Raw genomic sequence first — 27,290 nt, forward strand, 5'->3', positions numbered from 1 at the left:
GTGCACACAAGGCAGCGGATCCCCTGTCTGCACGGCCAGGGAGCCAGAAGGCCACAGCCTACCGCATTGCGCCATCTTGCAAACCTGTTTTGTCTCATAGACCCAGGCTCGGGATGGAAAGTCTTCCCCTCCATTAACTGCATAGGGAGCCCAGTATCCCAGTCTAGGCATTCAAATCATCTCTGAAGCCAGATGATGTAAATTCCTCTCTGATCCCTTTATTCATACCCACAAATGCACCCATTGTTGCTCATTAGCTGTAATTTGAGAGCCGAGTTTCCGAACAGAGCACATGAGAGTGCAAATTGCCTAGAAATTCTGCGCTTCCCTGAATACTTGCATAGGCATTTATTGTTCATCAGCCTCATCGACCACAGCACCTGCATACAAAATCGTAACCAACACCACACGCGATGGCACGCTGAGTCCTCAACAGACATCTTCATCCACAGGGTTTCATATTCAAGAATCTCGTACCATGAGCAACAACAAGGCTTAGCCTGAGATTAACTTCCATTAGGCTTTTTAGTCTGTTGCTCACATACAGCATAGTTGTCAGATACAGGCTCAGTGACCGTTATAAAAGCTGTCACCAGAAGAGATCGCTACAAAAAAATCACTTCCCATTTATTTAAATTTGTATTCTGGTTTCAGGACTTGTGTATAGAAAGTAACATTTACACAATAATTATCACAGATTAAATAATGATATAAAACTGTAAAATCAAAAAGAAAAATCCTACCCAATCATCACTCAAATAGTCCTGACAAAAAGGGACTGTTTTTCCTTCCACTTTTCTTTTTATAAAGATACACTCTATGAAAGTTAAATTCTACTCCTCTAATTCTCTCTCAAGAGGGAGTTCCCATTTGACCCAGCTGTCTGTGCATGAAAAATTTATTAACTGGCATGATTTGCTTTGTTTAGAATAAAAAGAATATCTGTTTGCCATTATTACTGCAGGGAGCAGGAGGCAATGCTAGCTCAGATCAACACAATGCTTAAAGGTTTCTTTGTCCTTCTTATGACCTCCTGCTACCTAAACTGCATATTAAAAGTCAAAATAATCTAAAAAGAGATGCAATACCATAATAGTATCACTACTTAAAAGAAATATTTACCCTAGAATTTATTATCAACTGACATAACTATACTCTTTTAATTGCTAAAATCTATACAATTCACATTGTCTAGCTTCCCAACATCTCAGTAAAGCATGAGTTTAGCACCACATTTACAAGTCATAGACAGATCTGGCTTTATCTTAAAATCATATTTAAATTATTTACTTCATAATTCTAAATCACTTTATTAATAAAGTTCTTTCATTAGTCCTGCGCACTTTTTGTTGATGTGAAAAGTGAAATTAAAATCACTGAACTGACTATAAGTAAAACTCACTTTAGGAAGCCATTTTTAAAGGAAAAAGAGATTTTTCTGGTACATGTATTTCCTCTCTTTTCCTATTTGGAGACAGGCAAATACATGATTCACTTTGCTAACATCATTACAATTTTGTGCTGCTATTGGATTAATAAAATAAGGAATTTGAACTCATATTTTCTTTAGTGGCTACAACTTCACATACACTTCACTTGGCTTCAGAACAAACCAAATTTTGATGTGTGACATTTTGAAAAAAACATCGGTCCCAGGTTGGTATATTTTGTGTTCTATTTTCTGGAGGCTGATGTTTTCCAAATAGCAAGTGCTGTGGGCTAAAAGGGCAGTGTAGAAGGAAGGCAAAAATTGTAAGGACTTAACTTGGAGTCTTATTAATAGCATTTACCATGATTCGGAGAACAGAACTTACACAGCAATTGGGCAGGAGGGTTTCTTGTTTGGTTGATTTATTTTACTTAAAAATTAACAGAAATTTGGCCCCACTTAACTTAGTGACTACCTTGCTGCTAACTTCCTGAAATTTGTCACTCACTTCAAGGGGGTCTTTTTTTGCTAGTTATGTGTTGGTATTTTACAGTTTCAGTGCTCCCATCCTTTCTCTGGTCCAGGAAATACTCTTCCACGTGCAACCTGAGTCAGATTCAGAAAGACAGCTGCGAAACTTAACTGCATGAAAACGTAATAACTAAATATTCCCCAGCATCATCTGAAAGGAAGACAACATCTTGCCTAGGCAAAATTCAGTCCTTATAAAAAATACCAGGCTGACGACAGCGGACAGACACAGAGGCTGCGTGAGTCCCCTACACTGCTATGCCAATTTGTAAGAAGCCTGACTTCAGCATGTCACCTACGAGGGCAAGGAAAGCTCTGGCTCCGTCCACATTCCACTGGTTTTCTCTTTGCTGTTGCTGTCAGAATGTTTCCTGGTTAATGCCAGTAAAAAACAGAGATCTTGTTACATGAACTTGTTTACTGGGAAATGGAGATTCTTACTATGTATAAATGTCAATTCAAGAAAAATAACAGGTTTGTAGAGAAGCACAATGGGTACATACAGTGCTAGGCATAATCGACGGGGCTCTGAGCAACCTGGCCTAGTTGAATATGTCCCTGCTCACTGCAGGGGAGTTGGGCTAGATGACCTCTAAAGGTCCCTTCCAAACCCAAAGCGTTCTATGATTCTGTGATTCTATGTGTTATGTTTAATGTAAGAAAAATACCTCCGAAATGCATGCACTCCTACTAGGGGTGGCTACCTGAGTACTACAGCCGCCTAGCATCAATGATGTTCATAACAATGTAAGACATAAAACCAAGGATAGAGATAACAACCTCTTTCAGAAAGTGTCCAAGCCAATGTTTAACTCAGGTGACCTGTTGCAGTTACTGTGCTAGGTGGAGGTAAAACTCATAAGAGGCTTGGGAAAGAAGATGGAAAGCACTGCATGGTGCTGCATGACTACATTCAGGGCGAAACCTGCTCTTTATGGTCTACTCACCATAATGGCATAAAGTGCATTTATGGGATGATCTCTTCAGAAACCCGTAGAGTACTGGTGATGTTCCTGGAGAACATGATCTGAATGCTGCTACGTACACTGACACAAGAAGGAGGAAACTGAGTCATGGAAGCTGTTTGTGCTCTCAGATGCCAGAGTCGACCCTGCAGGACTCCAAGGACAAACCTTGTTTTTCTCTCTGGCTTTCAGAGTTCACATAGTGAAAGCAAATTAAAATTTTTCACTTGTGTCTAATTGTAGCCCGGATACAGTGGGTACCATCGTATGTATTTCTTACAGATTTCTAAAGCATTTTACATCATGAAGTTTTTTTTAATAAAAAGTTTATGTTGAGTAAATATAGTTAGCACACTTCTTTGTCTCTCTTGCCATATGCAAAAAATGTCACCAGTTCCTCAGGCCCTACAGAAGAGAACAGGAAAAGGCATAATTTCATCTTCAAAGAAGAAAATTTATGAACAGCACTTAAAGGAAGAAAAAAAAAAAGTTGAAAACTTCTCTTTCCTCTAATATTACAGAATCACAGAATGGTAGGGGTTGGAAGGGACCTCTGTGGGTCAGCTAGTCCAATCCCCCTGCCGAAGCAGGGTCACCTACAGCAGGCTGCACAGGACCTTGTCCAGGCGGGTCTTGAATATCTCCAGAGAAGGAGAATGAACAACCTCCCTGGGCAGCCTGTTCCAGTGCTCCGTCACCCTCAGGGGGAAGAAGTTCTTCCTCATGTTCAGACGGAACTTCCTGTGCTTCAGTTTGTGCCCACTGCCCCTTGTCCTGTTGCTGGGCACTACTGAAAAGAGCTTGGCCCTGTCCTCCTGACACCCACCCTTCACATATTTATAGGAATTTATAAGGTCCCCTCTCAGCCTTCTCTTCTTTAGGCTGAACAAGCCCAGCTCCCTCAGCCTTTCCTCGTAGAAGAGATGCTCCAGCCCCCTGATTGTCTTCCTAGCCCTCTGCTGGAATCTCTCCAGTAGCTCCTCGTCTTTCTTGAACTGGGGAGCCCAGACCTGGACACAGTACTCCAGATGGGGCCTCACTAGAGCTGAGTAGAGGGGGAGGAGAACCTCCCTCGACCTGCTGGCCACACTCCTCTTAATGTACCCCAGGATGCCACTGGCCTTCTTGGCAACCAGGGCACACTGCTGGCTCATGGTTAACTTGTTGTCCCCCACAGTTCCCAGGTCCCTCTCCGCACAGCTGCTCTCCAGCAGGTCCACCCCAAGCCTGTAGTGGTGCATGGGGTTGTTCCTTCCCAGGTGCAGGACCCTGCATGTGCCCTTGTTGGACTTCACTAGGTTCCTCTGTGCCCAGCTTTCCAGCCTGTCCAGGTCTCGCTGAATGGCAGCTCAGCCCTCCAGTGTGTCCGCCACCTCCTCTCAGTTTGGTGTCACCAGCAAACTTGCTGAGGGTACACTCTAACTCTTCATCCAAGTCACTGATCAATAAGTTAAAGACTGGGCCCAGTACTAACCCTGAGGGACACCACTAGTTACAGGCCTCCCACTAGACTCAGTGCCTCTGATGACAACCCTCTGAGCTCTGCCATTCAGCCAGTTCTCAATCCACCTCGCTGACGACTCCTCTAGCCCGCACTTCTTGAGCTTCCCTGTGAGGATCTTATGGGAGACAGTGTCAAAAGCCTTTCTGGAGTCAAGGTAGACATCTTCCACTGCTCTCCCCTCACTCACCCAGCTGGTTGTGCCACCATAGAAGGCTGTCAGATTGGTCAAGTACAATGCCCCCTTCGTGAATCCATATTGACCACTCCTGATAACAAAGTCCTGAGGATTTTTAAAAATTTTATTCATATTTTTTTCACACCCTAGACTGAGCACCAACTCTTATCCAATGCATGGTCCAACCAAAACTGTGTTATGCAATGAAATTGTCTGAAACCAACAAATATACCAGGGAGGGATAAATCTGCCCAATCTCCAAACAAGATACATGTCACTGCAGTTGGCCAGATATGTCTTTTTCATGAGCAAAACTTGAACTTACATCTTTGGGTCCATAGAAAAACAAAAAACAACTGGACCTGAATTGTCACATAAAATGACAGATCTTGGGTGCTGCTTCTAGAGTTTCGTCTCATTTATAAATACAAAAAAAATTCTCTAAAATCCAGTGTTATTCAAAATAATTATATTTTCTTTTTACACTTGTAATAAATGTGTATAATACCAATAGGAAACATCAAAATGGGTCATGTTTTTACTTTGTGTGTTGACACAGTAATTGGACAATTATGTGTAATGCAGACTGACTGCCTCATGAAAAAATACACTCTCTGCATTAAAAATAAAAAGATTTTTTCCCCACACACATTATGGAAGCCACCAAGATAAAAGGGTGGAAAAAGGTTTGGAAAAGGGAAAAATCAGTCACCTGTGATTTGCACCATCTAGAAGCATATTGGTTTTAGTAATTGCTTAAAATGGTGCAACAGGAATGGCCTGACAGCCAGGAAATGTCAGCATGCATGAAGTTACTGAGTCTGGTCTGGGGCTTTGATACAACTTTAACCCTTTGGGTGAGTCTTTCCACTGCTCCCCTGTCTATCACAGACCTTGCCTTTTTCTTCACACCTTAGAGAATATGTCAAACACGAGAATATAGGGGTAAATTAGCCAGCTCAAAATTATGACTGTAGGTTGAAATAGTTGCCTAAGCACCCTCTGTATCTAGTTAAGAAGGACAGCTGCCTTTAGAGAAGGATTTATCTCTCCCTTGGCATTTAAGATACAGGTGATAAGGATCATCCTTCAGACCTGCCATCATTTTTCCTCTGACTACAGTGGAAATGCAGATGATTAATTTTTAGATAGCCAAAATTAGGTGAAATCAATCTATCTGTACCAATAAAAAATATCTACCTTGAAATATATTTAGGCTAAATTGCAATGTACAGTATGTCAGCCTGAAAATGAATTAATTTTTACCAAATCTGGTTTGAATCAAATGAAGTTTCAGTGACACTCAAGAAAAAAAAAATTCACAGAGCACTATAAAAGTATCTCTGTGATAATAAAAAGAGCTACTAAGAATGTCCTCTGCATTTAATTTTTGAAAAGACTTTGATTTAGCAGATAAATTAAATTTATTGCTCGGGTAGAACCTTTGGGCATTTTACAGAAGAACTGAGGAACTATTGTGCTATCTCTTGTCACCTTGCAGATCTCATTAGTGTGCAAGACACTTGCATTGAAGGTCTTAATTTTATTCCTTACCCTATTTACAAAAAGCTAGAAGAATAGTCAAAGTTTTAAATGAAGTTCCCAAGTTATACCGAAACATTTGTTCACTTGCTTCAAAGAGCACTGGAGTTGAGATCTTGACTCCACCAAGGGCAGAGGTACCGGCTTTCCTTTGGCACTTGGCTGGTCTGGGAACTGACCTGGGATCCCCAGTTATCCATCAGGTTCTTGGGCAGCAGCACCTGCCCACGTCCTGCTCCCCGCAGTAAGCCTATGTGACTGTTTGAGATGATTTAGAAACAGTCTTGCAGAAATAGAAGAAAGAAGGAGAAAACAGAAATTTTCACTGCTTTCCTACACGGGTCATGAAGGGACAGTATGTCACCTTTCAAAACACCTTTCTCTGATGTGGCTATGGAGGCAGAGAAAATCATAGTCTAACGAAATCCAAGAATGAAAAAAGAAAGTGTAAATGAGATCAATAAGAGCAGGAAAATTTTCCAAGAGCAGTGTACACAGAGGAAAACAAGGACGAACAAGTAGTTTACGAAAAGATGGGAAAAACTGAAAAGAGCAACTGAGGAATGTTATGAAAAAAATAAGTAAAAAGAATGGTGAATAAAACAATAAACGTAAGATGCTTAGGGAAGGAAATCAATCTTTATTTCTTGGTCCCTCTCACTTGCCACAGGTCAAAGCTACAAAGACAGCATGACAGATTTCCACTGACTATCATGATAAAGTCCTGGCACATTGTCCTTGCTATTACTGTCAATCAGGAAAAACTGTCAAAAATTACTATGAACAATGAAGGTATATGTACACAGAGACAGTCACAAAAGATGACAGGAGAGAGGATTTTGACAGATTAAGATACTATTCTGCCTTTCCTGTGTATTTGTTTAACTTCCAGAATTCAGCGGACAGTAAAGCAAAATGGCAATAGATCTGTGTAACACAGAGGCCAGCAACGAGGTAGAGATCTATATGTTATCTTGCAAATCAAAGTGAAATAAGGCAAAGGGAATGATGAGAAAGAAAAAAGGTAAAAATAAATACATAAAAACAAGTCAGAGAAGCTGAGCGTGAGGGAGAGAGAAAGAGGCGGGGAGCGCAGCCAGGTTCTGTTCTCATTTACCCTCAAGTCATGGATTTACACTCGTGAAACTGGCAACACCATTTGGCCAAGCTCTCCTTATCAGCAACACGCAGAAATGAATGACAGACCATACAGATGGAAAAGACCTATTTGCTCATCCACTTGTCTTCCTGACAGAAGACAATTGTTTCCTATTGTACATTGCTTTTTTTTCCCCCTGAGTTTAAATTAAAGTCTCAAGAAATTGAACACCCAGGAAGTATCAATCTTTTAAGGATTTTTATACAACTAAACGACATCAGCATTAGCATACCCCATCCTTCCACTTTTCTAGCTTGACATTCAAACTGCACATTCTTATTCTCACATCCTCTCAGTATCCCTTCCCACATAAATATATTGCCAGTTTAATCGCAGAGAAAAAAATCTTAGTTGCTTGCTAGAAATTAACCTTCTAATAACTTTCATTACTCTTAATTGCACTTAATCAAATTTCATGTGGTCTACCTGAGATGAGGTAACATCAGTTATGTTATCTTAAACTTTAAAATTTGTAATATCTTCTGAGAAAATGGACTCATAGCCATATAAAGATGATTTTTACCCTCTGTGTTCCACTGTATGTTATTCTACATTTCAGACTTCAAGTCATACTGAATATACTTTCCCACCAAAATGAGAAAATTCACAGTCAAAAAATGATGCCATTATTTTTACAATCACATTTAAGTGTTTATTCATAAACCAAACCTCACACGCGTCTGCAGTGAAATTTTACTATATGTTAACTTTTGAAGAAAAAAACCCTTATGGCTTTTTTTATTCAGTTATTCTGTTTGTATGTACTTTTGTTGTTTAGATGTTTGATAATCTATGAGTTGTGATGGATTTTCTCCATAAACTGAGAACCTGTAAGGCTTGGAACAGCCAGCCTTCTCATCCTGAAATGCATCATCTTTGTACTTGCCAAATTAAAGCTCATTGTTGTTGTTTTCCATCCATAATTTTCAATGTTTCTTTTTGGTTCTAGCTAGTGGTGCTTCTATTTTTGCTCACATCTGAAAGCCCATACCTGAATCTTCCACTGGAGCCTGCACAAGGCAGCTGCGAAGAACAGAAGCACAGAAACCACACCAGGAAAACATTATGCTGTGCATCCTTGGGCTCTATTTACTGAAAATTTTATCCCTAGTGCAGGTTATTTCTTGGATAGAGAAAAATCGTCTATTAGGTATATGCCAGACACCAGCAAGCCTCAGACCAGTGTCAACAGAAATCCTTCACAACAGACCTAATTTAAAGGAAATTCAGCTACTGTTATCCTGAAAGGTGCAGAGATCCTAAGTCTAGTTTGCTGTCAATTATTGCTTTAATTCAAGATTACAGGTTAATTTAAGTTTCTTATCTATGATTCTATTTTCAAATAGAAAACAATCCAGAAAAAATAAAGAAAAATAAAAAATTTACTGTGGAGTAAATCATTACTGATTCTGGCACAGAAAGCAACAATAATTCTCCTTAAAAAAATGTTATAAAGCTGATTTTTCATTAGGCTTTTTTTCATCCCTCAGCCAGTTTTCAAGCTATACAGCAATGCTGAATAGAAACATTCAATTTGGTCGCAGTTCATTTTGTGAGAGATGAGAACACGGCAGATCAAGAATTTACTACGACCTGCTGTTGTCTTTGGGCGTATTTCAGATTTCCAGTGTCACATTGATCAGTCTGATTTTTTAAAAAATATTTACTTGCTCAAGTTCAAACACTGGGTTCATAATACATTTTCAAAAGAAATAACATGGTTTATTTTTTATACATTACTGAAAATAGTTCTGCTAATGCATAAAAGTCGAAACTTAAATGACAGTATTACTAACAAACTAAATGCTGCTTTGTGAAAAACTTTAAGGATTCTTTATATAAAAATACCTAATCATTGAGATATTGGTCTTAATTCTAAAAATGAAAGTTTAAGTTATACTAATACAGACCAAACTATTAGGTTTTAGTATCATTTTGCCACTGTTGCAATGTCATTGCTCAAGCCAATTTTATACGATACAGTTATTACATTGTCTTTTAGATTTTTCATCACTTTTGCAAATATTAAACCAGATGTAGGAGATAATACCAAAACATTATTGTATTTACAGCTTGAGCTCTACTGTAAGCAATTTGACAAGAGGGTTCATTGAGGTTTGCAGGTTTATTCCAAGAAAAACATACCAACAAAACCCCAAAGGAGGGATTCCTTAAATATCTGGAGACTTGGTAAACTTCAGAGATATCCCTGTGAGTTCAACTTGATCCACTGTTCCTCCATACCTCCATGATCAGCCAGTATCAGAGCCAGGATGTGAGGCCAGGCAGGCTTCGGACCTGACACGCATATTCTCATGTAAAATATGCAAGAACTCCCCTGACCTAAATGCAAACAGCCAAGATTTTCCTGATACCAGTTTTCCATAGTTTTCATCAAAACATACACTACAAATCTTTCCACAAACCTGACATTCTCTACTCTGTTAATAAACCCTCACGCAGGTCAAATGCACAAGCTCATGGTAACATGCCTATTAACTATTTGTCTGAAAAGGAACAGCCTACTCTTAGTACTAAAGAAAATAAATCACATGTATATCAAAACATTATTTTGGTAGAACTTCATTCTGTGCTGCACTGCTCTTCATAGCAATCTGCTTTATTTTGTCTCCTCCAGGACGGGGCTGCTTTATCAACAACAGAAAATAAGTTCACACATAATACAGTTCTTCAGTGCTGCACTGTTAAAAGGTCACTTCTGCACACACCCTTTTTGACGAGAAAGGGATATAGAAGAATTACTTGACTTTGTTCTCTTCAAATGTTGCACAGAAAGCTTTTAAGGAAGAAGTGACTCTAATAGGAAAGCAACACAAAGGGGCCACATGGAATGCCGTGATTATTTGAACCTAAATGACTCTGTCAGTGCACTAATCTTTCGCCTACAGGGAATCAGACTCTCACGTCAGTCACGGGGGACTAGGAAATTATTTCTGATCTTTGTATCTATTTTTACACATCATAAAACAGCAGTAACAGTTTGGTACAATTCACCAGGCTTGGCCATCAGCTCTAACTAAAACTTGGGCGTTTCTGCAGAAGTACTACTTTAACCATATGTTCAAGCTCAAACTAACCCTCAAATGCTCGTGCATTTGTTCAGCTGATGTCTGTGAGCAGGATACTCTCCTGCCCACAGTCCTGTTACACCTACAGTTTCAGCTATGAGGCCACTGTTGATCTGTCTCTATCGGGGTCAGAAAAGTGACGTGAACCATCCCTAGCACAGAAGCTCATGAAGGTTTCACTGTGCTTGTGAAGAAGAGCAATGCATGTGCTCTAAGCAGTAGTAAGACTGGCCTCACCTGCATACTGCACAGTCAACAGACAGGAAAAAACACAGGAAAACACTTTCTGATTTAGCAATTATTTTTAAAAGTCCTGCTATAGTTTGCAGTCATTTCACAACATGTTTTCTACAAACAAGCACAAATACCAACATAAAATACAGTCACCACAGCGGTGCAAAGTACACAAGGAGGTGGTAAATGATGGCACTTTGTCACAGAGGCAGCACCCTCTCCCGGGCAAAGATTACCCCTATCAAGTGAAAGGAGATTTCACGGTCATCAGCGATCACCGAAGGTCTGGCCCTGAGTCTAAAGCGACAAACTGAAATCTTCTCAGTTCCCTCACTTTTACTGACCATCACACTTCCTGTCAAAAACATCCCTGAAGTAACAAAATCAGCCAAAAAGAAGTATTAGGCATAACGAATCAGGAGTGATTTAGCCCTGGCAGCTGAAAAAACTCCCATTGAAAAGGTTGGCTCACTGATCAATCCAGGTAGAGTCACGCAGGCTCCTAAGTATCCAGAACTTTTCTTCAGCCACAAATATTAATCCTAAAAACTTTAACATTTATCCCTGTTAGAAAAGCCGATGTATTATCTATTGACTTCCATCACAATTTCAGCTGTTATTCATATATTAATGGTCACTTGTCTATCATCCTGCAACATGCTGGTCAAAGCCAACTGCTTCTGAGAGCTAGAGAGTATCTGAAATCCAGATTGAGCATTGAATCCATAATGAAAAAAAAAGAAAAGAAATTAATCCCTTTTACAAAATAAACCCCTCTGCTCTTTGGTCAATCTTGTTAAAAGCAGACTAACAAAGAATAAAATAGAAGTCGTTTTTTGTATATCAAACTCCAGATTTAAGGCCTACTCGATATTTTTCCTCAATAAATTCAAGCAATTCATAGAACATATTTATCCTCATGCAAACTTTAGGTCAATTATTGGACATATTGAAGGAAGTTGCTATTTCTTCCTTCATTCTTTATTCAAGATTTTTTATGCCAAGATGGCTCCATTTACACTTAATACAAGCAACATGCGCAAAAAATAAAAATATAATTAAAACTGGGAAGAAACAACATATTCACCATTCTGACATTGCATGGGCTCAGCAAAATTTGTACGCACGGAGCCTATATACCGCCACACTCGATTTCTATCCTGTTTTTTCAGACTCCCACTTAAGAAGCCCGTCAGTCCCAATGATGGTTTAACAGCTTTGTATCTGTAGAAAAAATGATTTCCCAGCATGAAGTTCCATTCTGCACAATGCTGGTTTCAACACTATTATGTCAGGAAATAGGCCTTTTCCCCTATTCTTCCAAATGTTAGTCTGCAACCTTTATTTTGTGTTTAGATGTATACGGCATGCGTGTTGAAATTTAAGGCAGTTATTGTCATTTGCAATGTATTTCACCAGCCAATAATGGGAACGTTGTAGATTCCAGAGAGCCCGCTTTTTTTTTTTTTGGAGGGGGCCGTTGGCTGACATCTGTTTGCTGGTAGATTGCCCACCCCAGCGCTTTGGCAGGGCTCCTTGCTTTTGCCGTGCTGTAGAGTTGCTCATAGTAGGACTCAGCTACTACGTGAAAGGCTTGAAAGCTGCCACCGCGTAAAACACTGTCGCAATTCATAGTAAATGTCCTTGTGGGCTCTGGAATGTTACTGTGCTGCATACTGCAGCGAGGACAGGGCCTCCAGATAGTTTCAAACTATTATAATGAGTTAAAAATTGCCCACTGGTAACTATTTAAAGGTCATTAGTTACTTTTTATATATATAGTGCATGTATTCAGCTAGCAGAAATCTGGTACTACATTGTTGGCCATAAAGGGAAAAGCTGGACAAGTTCTAAAAAGAGATCAAAGCCTGGGCCAGATCCTCAATTAAAGTCCGATGAATTATATACATGTACATCAGCAGAGGACATTTTATAGAGTACAAAAAAACTTTGTGTCAGAGAAAGAGTTAAGTGACAAACTACCACTGGTGTGACTGCAGTTCTGACTGTGCTTGTCCAAAATATTCAGAAACTGAGTTGAACAAAATAATAAAATAAACCCCATGAAGTGCTGGCTTCATGTGTTGTCTCACTTTCTTAAAAAGTTCACTCTCTGCTTGCCTTCAGGAAAAATCAAGCTGCAAAAATAATAGATAACCTGGCAGCAACGGATACTGGGCTTCCACCTTTAAAACCCACCTGTATATCCTCATATCCTCACAGGTAAATTCACCCACAAGCAGAAACAAAACCTGTGTGTGAGAGTATAGTAATACACAGCATTTGTTTTTGGCTGTTCCTGTGGTTTCAGGATATGGTATTTGATGATCTTGGAAACAGATTAATGTTTTTTTCAAAGCTAAACAAAGAAACACAGCTAAACGATGCATTCACTAAGGTCACACCGCTGACGGGTAAATTGTTTCATTCTCCTAACAACGAAAAAATTCTATGACTCTTCCTGCTTCCATCGTTAGTTTGGTAATGCTTTGATTTTCATATACAAGTGCTGCATAGTAGTAAGTTCCTTTTTAAACAAACAGGCTCAAACAGGTAAAAAAGACTAAACAAAAAACCCTTCAGGTTTTAAATTTGTAAGTGGAAGGAAATAATAACAGGTTGCCTAGAGCAGTTGGAAACTGAAAATATCTTATCAATTTTACCTGGTAAATTTGACTTCTTGTGATTTACAGGCTGGTTTTGTCAAGTAATCCCACTGTGTACAGAAAATAATCTTCTGGTCTGTTTGGCCACGAGTAGAGAAGAAACTTAGAAAAGGAGTAAGAACAAAGGAGGATGCTGGATGAAGGGGAGCTGAGAAAAACTATCAAAACAAGAGTAAAGCAAAGAGGAACAAACCCGGCTTTGTGGATCCATGTGGATTAAGACTCACTTATTTGTAATTCTGAATAACAGAAAGTAATGCAGGAAACATTTGCTGAACCTTATTTGCACTTTTTATTGTAAAGGTCAAAGAGGTGTATAATGGTTTTGCGAAGAGAAAAAAGTAACTGTAATAAGGTCTATTACTTACTATACTTGCTCGGTAACACTAAACCAAAGAGCAATGAACTGTACCTTTGGAAACTCTAAGGAATTGCCTTTTATAGCCGAAAGGTCAGAACAGAATTTGGAAGATCAGCTATTAAGTTACATGGTCTTTATGTATCGTTCACATTTTGCCAGTGAATTTACAGGAATTTCTATGTTGGATAACAGAGATAGGGCTTGTTCTCTTTTAGTATTTAAGCAGGAGAACCCAATCCCTTTTGCATACATTCCTCCCCCCGAAAACACACAGCCTTTCAAGCGTATTTTCTTGCTTTTGTATCTGTCTGTACCTATTCAAAATGAATGCTAGCCTATTTCATAAGTGCTCCCCCTGTTCCTCTTGCAAGGCAGAAGCTGGAACAAGTGCAAGCATGCAGCAGAGTTGGGTTAGGGCAGCTGACGAGTACGTGGTAGCTGTCCCATCCATCCCTTACGTGTTTTGTGAAAGCACCGTCAGTCCATGGGATCTCTGAAGTTGAATGAGATGGCAGGCGGCGCGGCGATAAAGGAGCTGCACTGGAAATGCCATCTATTTAAGCTGCACACAACACGTCGCCATTTTGTCTAAGGCACAGCATCGGGATACTGTTTCACTGTGCTGGCCAGGCAGGGACTGCTGGACTGCCCTTTTGCCTGAACAGAGGAGCCTGGAGAACAGACACATCCACAAATAAAGTTTTTCTGCACTTGGACACTGGACTGGTGGGATATTCAATGCTGCATACTACAAATTATTACCTGACGCGTACCCAAGAGCAGTTTCTCTGACCTTTCCCTGACTGCTGCACAAGGGATGTGAATGAAATAAAAACCTCCTGACACATGCACCTACATGCTTTTTCAGAACAGCTCCACCCTTCTGCTGCTCATGGGCAAACCAGCCAAAGCTTTGATCAATGGATTTGAATTAGAGGTGTGATCGCCATCAGCTTTGGTGAAGCCAACATCTAGCGCAGGAAAAAAATTTAAGAGAAAAGTAACCAAAAGTTTAAAGGTGGATATGAGGCAGGCTCTGTTCCAATGACATCAGAAAGACACGGTACAAGACTCTGTCCTGCCCACTCCCTCCCAAATGTAAATATCATTAAATCAGCATTTCTGGAGATGACCTGCTTAAACCGAAGTGTTACGACCATGTTCTTTGGATGCTTTAGCCAGCTCAGGGCTAGATGGCAGACACTGTCCCCAGCCAGCGTCACAGGGGTGAACCTCATTCACAATTCCAACTTCGGACCCTCCCTGGGAAACTCGTAATGATGTACGATAACATTTTTACAATGGAAATGCCTCACAGCAGTCATTACTCAACCACTCTAGAGCAAGATTAAAATTATTTTAGTGAGCAGAAAACCAAGGCAACTGCTGACATTTTTGTGGCAAACACTGTAACTATCATTTCTGCATAACAGGAATGTTCATCCATCTGGCTCATTAGGAGTCTATGCTCCAGTTAATCCAGGTCAAATCTGTTTTACTTCTGTGCAGTGGAAACTATTTTGAGAAGCCTGTGCAAGGCCCACAGATTGAGACAAACAGCTATGCAGAGCTTAGAGCACAATTACTGTGCAACAAAACAAAAGAGCCTTCTGCCCTATGTACCATTAGATAACACGGATCTAAATGTGTCAAGGCTCAATCTTAATGGTATTACTAGGTACAGAGAGTATTGTTATTTCTATGTATCATTGAGAAGCAGCTCTAATAATTACAGGAGATTACAATCTGGAACATTTAAGATGAGAAAATACCCAGCTAGCACAGTATCTCACTGAAATAAGGTCGAATACAAAGTAGGATTGGCAAAGTAGTCCTAAGGGAGAGCTGAGGAACAAACCCCACATGTTGTGTAAAACCGAATAATCAATTTAAATAAATAATAGTTTCCAAGAATAAATTTTTGGCTTAACTGATAATTTACAGACTTTCAGCGATTTTCTTAGAAAATCCACTGAGCTATATCTCTATTCTAATTTAAATATACTTATGACATTCTTTGTGAAGCAAACACAGAATTACAGAATAATACAGGTTGCAGGGGAGGCCACCTAGTCTGACACTGTTCAAAGCAGGTCCCCCTTCAGAGTTAGATCAAGTAACTCAGGGCTGTGCCCAATTGAGTTTTGAATACTTCCAAGAGAGGAGATTCTACAACCCCTCTTGGCAACCTCCTCTGGTGCTTAACTTGTGATACCCATGGTAAAAAATATTCCTGGTATCTTGTCAAAATTTTCATTTTGGAATCCTGTTTCATCCTTTCCCTGTACAACCCTGAGAAGAGTCTGACTTAATTTTCTCCATAACTACCTATTAGGTAGCTGAAGATAGCAATTAGCCCCCCTCTTAGCCTTTTCATGGCTAATTAGTACAGTACTTCTAAGTTTCATCACTAGAGAGAACAGTTTTGCACTCAGTACAGTTCCTACATTTTTGTAATGATAGGATTTCAGGCCTTCCTCAATTTGTAATTAACTGTGGACCTAGCTGTAAGTAAAAGGTTGATGGCACCCTCTATTCACATGATTTCTTATGCATACAAACTATATACATGTACACAGTGTATTATATTGTTAAACCTGTGCAGAGTTACCCAAGTTCTCTAAAGATGTCTGAAGCAAACTCAAAACAATGGTCAAGGAAATCTTAAGTGGCAAAAGTAAGCTTTAGCCACAAAAAAATAATTATGTAGCATCGTCAGGCAATAATAATGCGTTTGTGACATAGTCCTTGAAACCACTTCCCAAATTTTTAACATGTCTGTATTACAGAAAAAGGGTAAATCCACATTTAGCAAGTGCATCTTTGAATCAGTTGCTGATTGAGCTACACACGACCTCTGTGCAAATCTCCGACAAGTTCAGTGTTCTAAATCAGGTAAATTATTAATTGTCAGAATACTTTTTCAGTCATTTGTAGGGCAGCTACAAAGAAGGTGAAAGTGCTTCTATCTTAGCTCTAGAATGCTCTATATTATCAAGTTATATAACAGAAACATAGGTGAGTTAGTGACAGAAAAAAGTCAAAGAGAATGATATCCCAGTGATATCTTAGGGCCAAATCACACAGAACAAGACGAAAGCAAAAAATGAAGAACTTCTTTGTTGACTAGAGATGCCTCTGGAAGCCATCAACTAAAGACCTCAACAGGAATAGTTCTTCAAGGCATGGCAAGCCCTGAAGTGGGCTGGAAAGGCCAGTAAGCTGCATGCTCTAGCGGAGATGCTGAAAGAGCCAAGAGGGGTCCTCACTGGGTGATGTTTCAGTATCTTTCTCATTATAACTAAGTCCAGTACAGAGAAAATAAACTGATTCTTATACATGTGTACCAAGCACAACGATCTCTGAAACGTAAAATTATTAACCAGAGGTGAACTGGCAAATTCCCACAACATCTTGTCCCCAGCAGACTTGTGGGCTCCCCAGAGTTTAAAGAAACTGCAGTGCAGAGTTGGAAGAACCTAATGGGAGGCAAATAAAATCATCACAGATACCCTTCATAGTATGATTGAAGTCAAAGTTGTTACTGAAAGAAATCTCTGAACACAGCATTGTTGCACTCAACTTAGGCATATGAATTAATAAACCAAAGAAGCTACAGTCAGTCAGGTTTCATGGTAAATGGTCAAGGGAAAAGATTCGTAAGTTTTATTAATATTTAACAGTATTGTAACACTAAGTGTAGTACACATTAAATATTAATTTTCCACTTACTTTAGGAAAGTACACTACACAATGTTTTCAGCACACAGGAAAATACAAACATTGTTTTCCCTAATATCATTGAAATATGTTTTTCTCCCTGTTGAGAATGTGAATTAGGTTCCCAGAAGAAATTTCTATTTTTCTCTATCACCTGTTTCCTCAGCATCCAAGTAACTTGCAAAAACGAAGACTGAAAACACAGCAAGAGAAACTGGAGATCCCCAAGGAAGAGAGACAGGAGTTTCTGCCAAGGATCAAGGAGGGATTAAATATATAGAGTCAGTTCGAGGGAATGATTCTGGGAGAAGAGATTTACTAGGAAACAAAATTGCCTCACAGATGAAGACACTGGAAAGTCTGCAAACCTAATAGTGAAGAAGATGAGGAGCAGTCAGACTTTCCCACCCTGTCACGGGGAGCACTTAGTTTATTTTTCCTGGCTCAAAGAAGTCTCACTTTAGAGTGAGACTTACATTCTTTGGAGATAAACAGTAAAGTACTATAGGTGACAGCAGCCATTTACACAGATCAAGAGGCAATATTATCTATACCATGGAAATAAAATCCACGGTAACTCCTGCTTGTTGCCTGATGACTAAGGCTCCAGGGAGGATTTTTTTTGTGTTTTGTTCTGTTGTGGTCTTAGTTTTCTAAAGCAGTAAGGGAATAAGATCCTTTCAGACAGGGAGAAGGGATTAGTGCATCATGCTGATGATTCAGGGTCAGGCCTGGCAGTGCAACAGCTGGGACAGTTCTTAGCAGTAATGAGGAAGCTGTCTGAAAAAAGGAAAAGAGGGATTCAGTATCAGTGGCCACAGCAAACCGTGTTACTACTTCAAAAACTTTAAGTTACTGACAATAAAGAAAGGGAGTGAAGAAAGAGGCTGAGCAGGACACTTGCCAGTGGTCCCCCTACCTGCTGTGAAAGGCAAGCAGGCCCAAACTTTCCCAGCTTTTTGTGCCTAGCTGTAAGAGTCCCCAAAACGTCTTTTACTCAAACTATGTAAAAACAGAATCTGATTTTTGCTGGTGAGGTGGGAGGATGTGGGTGAAGGGAGAACCACGACGAATAAATTAGCTGAAGAGGGCTCGCAGCATGCAGCCGATGGAGCGGTTTGGCGCAGGCACCGTGACCCAAACAATGGACAGCAGGAGCGGCCCCGAGGGACCTCCTGCGGCCCCGGTCCCGCCAAACTGCGGCATTCCTCTCCTCCCTCCCTCCAGCCCCCAAGGAACATGTCCCTGATTCAACTGTTTGTCAGCGTGCCAGGCTGTGGACTCAGCCCCAACCTGAGGAGCAGGAATTCCCCCGTGGCTCTCGGCCTCCGGCGCCGGAGGTAGACATGTCCCACTCCACAGGGCCACGGCCAGCATGGGGGCCTGGAGGCAGCGCCTGGAAGAACACCAGTGCCTCCCAGAGACACCTCCTCGTTGCTGGTGGCTATGGAGGCCTCTCCTCTGAGCTTCAGCGAGAAAAAGCAAGCTCATAACACGTCCTGCCTATCCACAAACCAGGCTAAATCAAAGATGTATGATACAGATGTCCCGATTAGGTGCGAAAACTAAATAGAAACTAGGTGCTTTACAAGTGATGTCGAAATAAACTTAGGCTGTGATTAATTAGATCCATCACAATTTATGCATAAACTGCAATTTATGCCGCACTGCACCAACCAATCATGCGGTTTATTCTAGACATGGAACAAGATGATTTAGACTACACAGAGACATACATCAGGCCTGTCGTGGAGGGGAGGAGAACTGGAAAGGGCTCTGAGGGAGAAACCTGTGCCTGCTCACCCTCATTATCACACTCACTTTGTGAGAGCTGTAATTCCAGCAGCCAGGTCTTGCGAACCTACCTGCCAACCAGCGCAAGAAGACATGGTGACACAAAGATGTAGATTAGAAGTAAAGACTGTTAAAATAAACCCCCATATCTGCTAATAATACTCCTATTTCTCTAGGGTTTTCTCCATCTTATGTTCTCATGCAAGCTGGTTGCAGGCGTGTGTTATGGTGGCACAGCTCCGTGGCTGCCATGTGTCTCAGGTCCTTCCTTGAATCCTCTCCGGCTGCGTCCTGGCTAACCGCTTGCCTCCCTCTACCCCACATCCCTTGTGTGGCTTCATACAGCCCTCCCGCTTCTGCTTCTCCATCAGTTCCTACCCTCTCCAGCAACCCCCTACCCTTCAGGCATCCACCATTTACCATAGCATTCGCATCATCAAAACAGATTCTTGTCAGTGTTTTGTAAATATATAAATACGTTTCTTTTCTTGTAAGCATGAGAAGATGTGAATGCAGGAACAAACGATCATACAAGGTGGAGGCCTAGGTACCTGTAGTTGCCCTGTTAGTGTTTAGGCAGCACTGCCAGCCAGCTCATGTCCTGTCAGCAACTCTGCCTCCAAGGATACTAACTGCGTTAGTCCCAGAGAAAAGGGATTCGCTGATTTTCTGTTGCAATTCTGACTAGCTTACAGTGCTGACATTTTTGTCTGTTGAAAATGATAATGATATTGGTAATAGTTAGGACCCCATAAGAGGGTTTCTCTGCATGAAGTCAAGCTTGAGTGTTATGCTTAATCTGCAGTTACATTTTAAATTGCATTTATATTATAGCTTAATTGAAGTGTGCATATGATTTCCCACAAATAGTACTTTCAGTTGTTATACTATATCAATAATAATTACAACGATTTATACATTCATTCAACTTAGATTATGTGAAAGATCATGAATGCATTTGAATTACAGTGGAGTCAACTCTATACTGCCATAAACCAACTTGCTGTTATTTTCCTTTTTCCCCTCATATACGCCCTTCTAGAAAGATTGCCTCTAACAGATACACAGGTGCAGGAGCCGATATGCATCTTGTTGATGAGTTAATGCTGGATTTGTTAAAATATTTTATTTTCATTCCCTTCCCTATCATGTTATCAAGGACCCTGCAATATACTTCAGAATAACTAGATCTTTTGACAACTGCTGTAATAGCTAATAACTGTTACTAACATCATACAAAGTGCTTGAAGTTTCATAAACTCACCTCTAGGATTCTTCTCTTTCTAGCAACATCTTTGATTGTTTCCAGGTGTGAGTTCAGCCCTGGCCACAGCAATGACAACTTGTCTCTTCATACAGAAAATACGTTCTTGCTCTCTTCTGCCAACATAATTTCGGTATTCAAGCTCATCTACTGAAAAATAACCAGGCTTTTGTTTACAGTGATTAAAAATTCATAATCTCGTCTAGGCCTCAGAATTTTTCACAGCATATTGGCAATTAATATCCAATGAATGCTTGTAGACCCATTGACTGTGTTACATATCTACAAAGAAAACTGTTGACACATTCATTTGTATTTCAAACTGCATGCTGTAGACTATGTGGAATAGGGAGTACATACATATCTTAGCATATTCTAAACTCAGGTACAACAACTCTCCAGGAACATATTCTCACCAAAAAACTTCAAAATGAAAAAAATCCAGGTATTTTTACAGTGTAGGAAATACAGAATTACAACATCCTAGACAAAAATAATCTCTAGTGTTTATTAGGAAAAGGCCTCAGGCAATTGGAGTGGGTTATGCTGTTTCTGAGTGAGAAAGAAATAGTGGATTTCTAAAAGCAACTTCCCATGAACGTCCACAGTTGTGGGTATAGCTGTAGACCAAGAAATAGGCTACAGAGGATGCAAACCAGAATACAAAGGATTACAATAAAATAAAATAGAGGATGCAAATTCATATTCTGTAAAGTTGAAATAGAATATAACTTTCAAAGAAGTGTGATTAACTTAAGGAATCCTTGAAGCTGCATCACACATGGTACATTTTCCTTCTGGCTCAAAAATACTCTCTGTCTTAATGAAAAGCTGTTATACAGAAGTACATCTTATAAGTTCCCAAATCAAGAGTCCTCAGGTTTCCAACAGGTTCCCAACTGGGAGCCCTTCCCACTAGAACAGGTCTAAATGACTTCTGATTGTAAGTCAACATACCAAATATCTCACTTCAAACATCTCATGCTAAATTTATAATCCAACTAAAATCATGCCAAAGAGACTGACTTTGAGAAGATTTGCTGATGACACCAAACTGGGAGGTGTGGTAGATACACCAGAAGGCTGTGCTGCCATTCAGCGTGACCTGGATAGGCTGGAAAGCTGGGCAGAGAGGAACCTGATGAGGTTCAACAAGGGCAAGTGCAGGGTCCTGCACCTGGGGAGGAACAACCTCATGCACCAGTACAGGCTTGGGGTGGACCTGCTGGAGAGCAGCTCTGCGGAGAGGGACCTGGGTGTCCTGGTGGATGACAGGTTAACCATGAGCCAGCAGTGTGCCCTGGCTGCCAAGAAGTCCAGTGGTATCCTGGGGTGCATCAAGAAGAGTGTGGCCAGCAGGATGAGGGAGGTTCTCCTTCCCCTCTACACTGCCCTGGTGAGGCCTCATCTAGAGTACTGTGTCCAGTTCTGGGCTCCCCAGTTCAAGAAGGATGAAGAGCTACTGGAGAGAGTCCAGCGGAGGGCTACAAGGATGGTGAGGGGACTGGAGCATCTCTCCTACGAGGAGAGGTTGAGGGAACTGGGCTTGTTCAGCCTGAAGAAGAGAAGTCTGCGAGGGGACCTTATAAATGCCTACAAATATCTGAAGGGTGGGTGTCAGGAGGATGGGGCCAAGCTCTTTTCAGTGGTGCCCAGTGACAGGACAAGGGGCAATGGGCACAAACTGAGGCACAGGAAGTTCCGTCTGAATACGAGGAAGAACTTCTTCCCTCTGAGGGTGACGGAGCACTGGAACAGGCTGCCCAGGGAGGTTGTGGAGTCTCCTTCTCTGGAGATATTCAAGACCCGCCTGGACAAGATCCTGTGCAGCCTGCTGTAGGTGAGCCTGCTTCGGCAGGGGGGTTGGACTAGATGACCCACAGAGGTCCCTTCCAACCCCTACTATTCTGTGATTCTGTGATTCTGTGATCAGGCAGACAGTATTTAGTTGAGCTACAAATTCATATAAGTGCAGGATATGCTATTTAATAGTTTAAGAAGCAGCTAATTCTTTCTTTGCTGCACTTTAACAAGTGAAAATACAATAAAAATAGGGCTTATAACTTAGGTGACATAAGCAAATATGGCCTGGAAAAATAATATAACATTTCTTATTACATTTTTTGTTTGTTGTTACTCTAAAATAATCAGGAAGTATACTGAAAGTATCATCATAACAGAAGATGATAAGACAAATTACCAAAAGATAAGACAGATAAAGAGAAAGATGCAACAAACAGAATTTACCTACACTTAAAGGGTTAAAGTGGCAAAGTTAACCACACGTCTTCTATGAGAGAGATACAGTGACTGTACACTGGATAATAGCATTCATTTGGAAGGCAATAAACATTTTAAAGGGTTTACTTTTATTTCTTTTTTTTTAATTAAAGATATCAGAACTAAAATCTCAACATGCTTATACCTGTTTAAACTAAGTCTTTCAGGCTTTTTATGCATTTTTGCAATCAGAGTAAATTGACAATGAGTCTTCAAAAGAATAAACATGTTTTTACTGAATATGAATTAAATAATTTACAGTATCACCTAAGACACTGTTATGGATTCCTGTGGACCCATGGAGAGAGAAGCACACACCAGAGCAGATTTGCTGGCAGGGCTTGTGACGCCATGGGGGACCCACGCTGGAGCAGCCTGTTCCTGAAGGACTGCACCCTGTGGGAAGGACCCACGCTGGGGCAGTTTGTGAAGAGCTGCAGCCTGTGGGAAGGACTCACGTTGAAGAAGTTTCTGGAGAACTGTCTCCCATGAGAGGGACCTCACACTGGAGCAGGGGCAGAGTGTGAGGAGCCCTCCCCCTGAGGGACAAGGAGCGGCAGAGACAATGTGGGATGAACTGACCACAACCTCCATTCCCTGTCCCCCCGCGCCGCTCGGGGGAGGAGGGAGAGAAACGGGAGTGAAGCTGAGCCGGGGAAGAAGGGAGGGGTGGGGGGAAGGTGTTTTAAGGTATGGATTTATTTCTCACGGTCCTACTCTGATTTGATTGGTCATGAATTAAACTCCCTTTTCTCCCCAAGTTCAGTCTGTTTTGTCCGTGACAGTAATTGGTGAGTGACCTCTCTCTGTCGTTGTCTCAACCCTCGAGCCTTTCATCACATTTGCTCTGCCCTGTCCAGCTGAGGAGGGGAGTGATAGAGCGGTTTTGGTGGGCACCTGGCATTTATCCAGGCCAAATCAAAACAACGCTTTGCTCGCTTCTAATTTTTAAACACCTGTCAAAAAACGTACTGATACCATTGCAAGTTTGGTGTTATGCATTTAATGGATTTTGAACTTGGGCAGACTTTAAACAGGTAATGGACATTCTACAATACTGGCATCAACAGAGACAGGAGAGACCCCAAATCTCTCTTTCTGGCCACCTTCTGCACTAGTCAGAAAGGCTGTTGGCAAACAAAAGCACTGAGAGAGCTGGTCGATGTCCCTGCGAGGTGACTATCAATTATTTGAGAAAGGTCTTTGTGATTGTAGGAAGCTACTGAGAACTGGGAAGAAAGCAAATGGCAGTAATTTTCAAGAAGGGCAAAGAGGAGTATCTGGATAACCTGGGAAGGTGATGAAGCAAATCCTCTTAGAAACCTGCAAATCATCCTCGAAACAATTTCCCGATGTATGAAAGACAAGAAGATGACTTGGAGTAGTCAACATGGATTTACAAAGGGGAAACGATGACTGAACAACCTAACAGCCTTTCATGAAGAGGTGACTGGCTCAGCAATTGCAGGGAGAGCAGTGGATGTTGTTTATCCTGACTTTAGCAAGGCTTTCAACACTGTCTCCTGGAACATCCTCATAAACAAACTGTATGGACAAGGTAAGTGTCCAGTGAGGGACTGAAAACTAGTTGAACTTCTGGGCTCAAAGGTTGGGACTAGCTGTACAAAGTCCAGCTGGAAATCAGACAGGACCCTCACGCAGTTCGAGAAGGTGAAGTGCAAAGTCCTGCACATGGGGAGGAACCACCCCATTAACCAGTGTATGCTGGGGACTTACCAGGCTGGAAAGCAGCTTTGCAAAAAAGATCCTGGTGGACACCAAGTTGAGCATGAGCCAGCAGTGTGCCCTTGCGGCAGAGAAGGCTGATGGTATCCTGGGCTGCATTTGGCAGAGTGTTGCCAGCAGGTTAAGGGAGGCGTTCTTTCCTCTCTGGTCAGTCCTGGTCAGACAAAGCTGGAGCACTGAGTCCAGTGCTGGGCTCCCCAGTACGAGACATAGACATACTGGAGCGAGTGCATCAGAGAGTCACAGAAATGATGAAGTTATTGGACCACATTTCCCATGAGGAGAGGCTGAGGGAGGTGGGACTGCTCAGCCTGGAGCTGAGAAGGTTCAGGGGGATCTTATCAATAACTATAAATACTCTATGGGAAGGAGTAAAGAAGACAGAGCCAGACTCTTCTCTTTGATGCTCACTGACAGGATGAGAAACAATGGGCATAAAATGAAATAGAGGAAATTCCATAGGGACATAAGAAGAAAAAAAAAATTACCATGAGGGTGGTCAGATGCTGGAACAGGTTGTCCAGAGAGGTTGTGGAGTCTCCATCCTGGGAGATACTTAAAACCCATGTTGACACTGCGCTGAGCAACCTGCTCTTGCTGACCCCGCTCTGAGCAGGGAATTAGAGCAGATGATCTCCAGAGGCGCCTTCCAGCCTCAGCTGGTCTGTGAGTCTGTGAAATTTCATCAATTTATAGGCTGAGCAACAGTTTCTGGAAACACTCCAAGACAGTCACAACACCTCTTAGGAGCTCATAGTCCATCAAAAAAAAACCTCCACAGACTGACTTATTGCACCAGGAAAAAATGAATCCCTTCATTACTACTTAGGGCTAAGAGTTTTTTCACTTTCTAGATAAGAACTTCCCAGATAAGAAGCAAATAACCCTTGAGTCTACAGTAGGCAACTTTAGGGAAAAAACTCTGGCCACATTTGGATCAAGTCCTTGCTTGAACCACGTCCTCCCTTCAGTTAAGGGGAGGATTACTGGTCAAGTAAATTGTGCTTCACATTTGCCTGCAACATGTCAGGAGCAAAATGAATCAATTCAGCAGTAGCAGCAGCTGGGAAGACTTGGCAAAACGACAGCTACATCAGCTTAAGATAATATGCAAAAATTAGCAGGCCTTCTTGGAGAAGGAAAGGGCTTATTTAAAGTACCTAAAGCAATATAGCAATGGATGTGCATGACTCAGAGGAAAGTGAAAGTGGCAAAAGGACTAAAGAGAAAATAAGAGAGCTGACAACAGTATCAGTAGAAAGAGTTTGGGCTTCACCAGTCAGATGCTATTCCCTAAGAAAAATAGGCTTGTCTATATAAGACGAAAGAGTTCACTATCATTCAGGTTGTTTCAAAACATAAAATGTTTCAAATTATGTTTTTTAGCTGTAACAGTTGAAAACCACTATTACGTTAGCAACTGTGCTGAAAATAGCAGTTATTCTGAATTGATTCTGAATAGAGATGCCTTGTTTTGAGCAGGAAATAGAGATGGACAACATAATCCAATAGATTTCCTTTCCCAAGGCAAAAATGTGCCCCAACTTCCATTCTCTAAAGCTTTATATTAATCAGCTAATCTGGCCAGAAATACTACTTCACTGGGGATATCTTTTACTCCTAACAGAGGAATGTGATACAATTAACTACAAATTCAACTTCTATGCTCCTTAGAAATCATCTTGATATAAACAACATCTTTTAAATCTACACTGAGCCATCCTGTGTTCAAGGATGCAGATATCATGGAATTTTAAACAATTACAGGAAAAAAAAATCAGATTCATGATAATTTCTTATGTTTATAAAGCTTTTTTTTTTCCATTAAATGTTATACATTCTACTGTTAGATAATTGCTCCTGAAAATCACTATTTATTTCACAGTTTTAAGTTTCCCTTCTTGGTCTTGTTAGAGCTTTGAGAACTAATTTATTTAATTATTTGGAAGAACAGAAGGCATAGAATCAACCCTATAACGTGCCTGTCCTTTACAGACTGCTATAAAAGGAATTGTTCTCATGTTGGCGAGAAAACAAGAATTCCTTTTTGTGAAAAGTTTCTTGGCTTCACCTTTGGTTTCCATTCAACATCTGATGCAACTGAAACTTTTTCCTCTGTAAACAGAGAGCATAAGAAGAGCAAACACTTTAATCTGGATCTTCTGCATTTTTGGAGATTGAGTAACCATCAGTCGACCAAGCATTTATAAATGTGGCCTTAGAATTTGGCGTAAAAACATACTGATTTCTATTTTCAGCATCATTTGCAGGGCTTGGAAGGGTGGGGTAGGGAATAAGCATAAAATATGTACTAAATCACATGATAAGAGAAGGTTGACAGTAAATAAAACCAAATGAATAAAAGAAATATTGTTGTTTTCCTGAATTTAGAGCAAAGTAATAATTCATTTTGGGCTGCTAACCATCTTCACTAAAAGCAACACAAAAAAGACCAAACCGAGTTTGTTCGAATTAGTAGAGCTGTACACATCACATCCACAAATTGACCATTGGCCCACCACAGGTTGGCACCTTCTGAGTTTCCTCTTCCCTTTGATCGTGACGAGTAGTTTTAACAAGCCCTTTTTTAAGCTGGGCAGGATCACTGCCTCCAAGGTAGTCCCACACGGATCTCTCTGCAGCAAGGAGCGCCTCCATCCTTCTTGCTTTCCCTGTCCCCAGACAACCTCACGTTTTCCTTTCTTATCAGTTGATCAGTTTTGGGATGGGTTAGACAGGCAGCAAGGGTTGGGGAGCCAGCTCATACTTTTTAAGCCCAGGAATGTGACAGGACAGCTTTATGTCTAACAGCATTTTTCCCCATATTAAAG

The 27,290-nt window shown here is 40.9% G+C and overlaps 1 protein-coding gene and 1 long non-coding RNA gene across 17 annotated transcripts in view; both read right to left on the reverse strand.

Annotated features, from left to right (window-relative positions):
- Positions 1-27,290, reverse strand: part of DMD (dystrophin) — a 1,341,705-nt gene that overhangs the window by 1,112,067 nt on the left and 202,348 nt on the right. The window lies entirely within an intron of this gene.
- LOC142362381 (uncharacterized) lies at positions 17,345-25,026 on the reverse strand. The gene is made up of 3 exons (XR_012765019.1): positions 24,948-25,026; positions 20,434-20,583; positions 17,345-18,155 (listed from the first exon to the last, which is right to left on the reverse strand). It is a non-coding gene; the product is annotated as an uncharacterized LOC142362381 (long non-coding RNA).

This window comes from Opisthocomus hoazin, chromosome 1 (genome assembly GCF_030867145.1).
Source record: "Opisthocomus hoazin isolate bOpiHoa1 chromosome 1, bOpiHoa1.hap1, whole genome shotgun sequence".
Lineage (NCBI taxonomy): Eukaryota > Metazoa > Chordata > Aves > Opisthocomiformes > Opisthocomidae > Opisthocomus > Opisthocomus hoazin.